The sequence below is a fragment of the Mus musculus genome, chromosome 1 (genome assembly GCF_000001635.26).
Source record: "Mus musculus strain C57BL/6J chromosome 1, GRCm38.p6 C57BL/6J".
Taxonomy (NCBI): domain Eukaryota; kingdom Metazoa; phylum Chordata; class Mammalia; order Rodentia; family Muridae; genus Mus; species Mus musculus.
Genome location: NC_000067.6, coordinates 81,037,709 through 81,042,474, shown reverse-complemented (window position 1 = coordinate 81,042,474; position 4,766 = coordinate 81,037,709).

Here is a 4,766-nt window from a genome sequence, read left to right as displayed (position 1 = left end):
CCACCCAAAATGTGTAGGAATCTCTTCATTCTTTAATTCTGTTTTGCCCTTAAACCAGGAGCATCTTGTATTGTAGTCCTAAGCACTAACTTGTGAACATAGAACTCTATGTATATAAATAAGAAAAACATGAGGAGAGGGGGCAATATTTTCTCTTTTAAATATTTAAATGTTTTTGTTACTTTCATAGAAATACACATTTTGTTCATATCTGCCAAAGACCATGTTTGATATTAGAAGATAAACTGAGACAGGCTCTACAGGGAATTAATATTGAGAGCAGCTGATGGCATAGGTCCAGATACTGACAGGGGCTGCTGAAAATGGTAGCCAGCAATTAGAGAAGTTACTGAGCAGACTTTTATATGAGGGAACTAAGCTTAATTTACTGGGGCTGGTGCTCCCTGTGGCCAATGAAAAATTCTGAATCTTTAACTCCCTGGGGCCAGCAAGAAAGAGAAGGAAAGAGAAAATTTACACCTCCCCACACACACACCCCCACACACATTCCTACATAATCCTACATAATCCTACACAATCCTACATAATATATATGTGTGTGTGTGTGTGTGTGTGTGTGTGTGTGTGTATAAATACATATACATATACAGATTTGATGGCTGCAACAAAGTTTGAACACACTCTCACACAAACTTTACACATGTACATAATACACATAGTTTATGGATGGAAGGAACAATGTTTCAAACAATACTCCTTATTATTTCTTCCAAAACGTATATAGCCTGGCAAAAACTTCAACTAGTATTAAAATTATAATGTTACTACATTCTGTTTTCTAGTAAATGATTATGAAACCCTGAGTTTCCCAGTACCTTAACAAGAAATGGCATTATGTAGTACAGATACAGAAAACTCTTACCAAGAACTCATGTACCAAACATCTTGATATAAATTAACAAAGCAAACAAGCAAGACAGTTTTCTCAGGCAATTTCTCTTATTGGTAGGCAGCAAATTATAATTAAAAAAAGGAGCAATTATTTAAATCCTTAGAATGAATCTATTCATCAGCAAATCTTTCTTTCTTTCTTTCTTTTTTTTTTTTTTTTTTTTTTTTTTTTTTTTTTTTTTTTTTTTTTTTGGTTTTTCGAGACAGGGTTTCTCTGTGTAGCCCTGCCAGTCCAGGAACTCACTTTGTAGACCAGGCTGGCTCGAACTCAGAAATCCGCCTCCCTCTGCCTCCCTAGTTCTGGGATTAAAGGCAGACACCACCACACCCAGCATTCATCAGCAAATCTTAATAAATCATATCAAGAAGCTGAGGGCAAAAATGGAAATAAGAAACCAATCATTGTTTTTAATAGCTGAATGGTATTCCATTGTGTAAATGTACCACATTTTCTATATCCACTCCTCTGTTGAAGGACATCTGGGTTCTTTCCAGCTCCTGGCTATTATAATTATGACTGCTATGAACATAGTGGAGCATGTGTCCTTGTTATATGTTGGAGCATCATTTGGGTACATGTCTAGGAGTGGTATAGCTGGGTCCTCAAGTAGTACTATCTCCAAGTTTTCCAATGAACCTCCAGAGTGATTTCCAGAGTGATTGGACCATCTTGCAATCCCACCAACAATGGAAGAGTGTTTCCCTTTTTCCACATCTTTGCCAGCATCTGCTGTCATGTGGGGTTTTTTTGTTTGTTTGTTTTGTTGTTGTTGTTCTTTGTTTTTTTAAACAATTTTTATTAGGTATTTTCTCCATTTACATTTCAAATGCTATCATGAAAGTTCCCTATATCCTCCCCCTGCCCTGCTCCCCAACCCACCCACTCCTGCTTCCTGGCCCTGGCATTCCACTGTACTGGGGCATATAATCTTTGCAAGACCAAGAGCCTCTCCTCCCAATGATGGCCAACTAGGCCATCTTCTGATACACATGCAGCTAGAGACATGAGCTCAGTTGGTACTGGTTAGTTCATATTGTTGTTCCTCCTATAGGGTTACAGACCCCTTCAGCTTGTTGGGTACTTTCTCTAGCTCCTCCATTGGGGGCCCTGTGTTCCATCCAATAGATAACTGTGCACATCCACTTCTGTATTTGCCAGGCACTCGCATAGCCTCACAAGAGACAGCTATAGCCATTCTGACTGGTATGAGGTAGAATCTCAGGATTGTTTTGATTTGCTTTTCCCTGTTGACTAAGGATGTTGAACATTTCTTTAGGTGCTTCTCAGCCTTTCAATAATCCTCAGTTGATAATTCTTTGTTTAGCTCTGTACCTCATTTTTAAATAGGGTTATTTGGTTCTCCAGAGTATAATTTCTTGAGTTCTTTGTATATATTGGGTATTAGCCCTCTATCCGTTGTAGTATTGGTAAAGATCTTTCCCCAATCTGCTGGTTGCCTTTTTGACTCATTAGCAATCTCCTTTGCCTTACAGAAACAGCTTTGCAATTTTATGAGGCTCCATTTGTCAATTCTTGATCTTAGAGAATAAGCCATTGTGTTATGTTCAAGAAAATTTCCCCTGTGCCCATGTGCTCAAGGCTCTTCCCCACTTTCTCTTCTATTAGTTTCAGTGTATGTGGTTTTATGTGGAGGTGCTTGATCCACTTGGACTTGAAGTGGATGGATCTAGAAAATATCATCCTGAGTGAGGTAACCCCATCAAAAAACATACATGGTATTCAGTCACTGATAACAGGATATTAGCCCAAAAGTTTGGAATACCCAAGATACAATCCACAGATCATATGAAGCTCAAGAAGAAGACCAAAATGTAGATGTTTCAGTTCTTCTTAGAAGAGGGAACAAAATCCTCACAGGATATAGAGAGTGTGAGGGGACTTGGGAGGAAGAGAAGAGGGGTAGGGGGAAGAATGGGGACAGGATCAGGTATGGGAGGAGACAGAATAATATACAGAGTATCAGGAATTTGAACACAGGTGTGTAGCAATAGAGGATGGGGAATTGGGGTAGCCACCAGCAAGTCTCAAATGCCAGGATTCAAGAGGCTCCCAGGACCCAACAGGGATGAGGTTACCTGAAATGCCCAACAAAGGAGAGGGAGAAGCTGTTGAAACCATATCCAAATGTTAGGCAAGTCCCTGGTTGGGGGATGGGGCCACCTACTCATCTCTAAATTTTTTAACCCAGATGTCTTCTGTCTAAAGGAAATATGGGGAGAAAGTGTGGAGCAGAGACCGAAGGAAAGCCTATCCAAAGACCTCTCTACCCGGAGATCCATCCTAAGCAGACACCAAACCCAGACACTATTGTGGATGCCAAGAAGTGCTTGCTGACAGGAGCTTATTACAGCTGTCTCCTGAGAGGCTCTGCCAGAGCCTGACAAATATAGAGTCAGATACTCAAAGCCAACCATCAGACCGAGCACAGGGACCCCATTGGAGGAGTTAGAGAAAGGACTGAAGGTGATGAAGGGGTTTACAACCCATAGGAAGGACAACAATATCAACCAACCAGTCCCCCTCCCCAGAGCTCCCAGGGACTAAACCACCAGCCAAAGAGTACACTTGGAGGGACCCATGGCTCCAGCGGCATATGTAGCAGAGGATGGCATTGTCTGGCATCAATAGGAGGAGAGCCTCTTGGTCCTGTGAAGGCTTGATTCCCCAGTGTAGGGGAATGCCAGGGGAGTGAGTTGTGGGTGGGTGGGGAGCACCCTCATAGAAGCAGGGGGAAGGGGAATGGAATAGGGAGATTCCACAGGAGAATCCAGGAAAGGGGATAACATTTGAAATGAAAATACATAAAATATCCAATAAAAAAATAAAGAAATCAATCATCATGAGTCCAGCTTCAGTGAGAGCCACATCAGCCACTGCTGCCATTGTTCTTGTTCCCTGACCATAAAGGGTCCATAGCTCAACCAATAAGAATGTGCCTTTCTGAACTTCAAATTGTCCCCTAAGATGTTCTATATCAGAGTCCGCAGTAAAACATCTCAACCTAGCTTCACTAACAAATTTATTTTTCCCAAATATTTTCTAAGGTGGGCATTGCTGACAATCTACATCTCTAAATTCTTTCCTAGGGTAGTGATGAATTATTAATCTGCTCCAGCAACAATGCCTGAAAGAGATGAAACATTATTGTGAGTACCAGATACACTGACCAGTGAGGGACTGGAAGCCCCTAAGATGTCATGCTAATATTAATATGACACTATGAAACAAACATTTTAAACACAACAAAATAAAATGTGATAAGATAAAACAAAAATATCATATTGAAGTTGGACAAGGCAAACCAATAGAAGAAAAAGATCCCAAGAGAAAGCACAAGATCAGAGACTCAGTCATCCACACACTCATCAGTCCCACAAAAATACTAAACGGTGGGCTAGAGAGATGGCTCAGAGGTTAAGAGCACTGACTACTCTTCCAGAGGTCCTGAGTTCAGTTCTCAGTAACCACATGGTGACTCACAACCATTTGTGGTAGGATTTGATGCTCTCTCCTGGTGTGTCTGAAGACAGCTATAATATACTCATATACATAAAATAAATAAATCTTGTTAAAAATAGTATACTGAAAGCTATAACATATACATTGAGAACCTGGTGCAGACCCCTGAAGGCCCTGTGCTTGCTGCTTCCGTTTCAGTGAGTTGATATGAGCTTAGCTCAGTTGATTTGGAGATCTTTGTTCTCTTGTCTTCCCCCACCCTCTCTGGCTCTTGCACTTGTTCAACTTCTCTCCCATGGAGTCTCTCTCTCTCTCTCTGTCTCTCTCTATATATCTCTCTCTCTGTGTCTCTCTCTGTCTCTGTTTCTCTCTC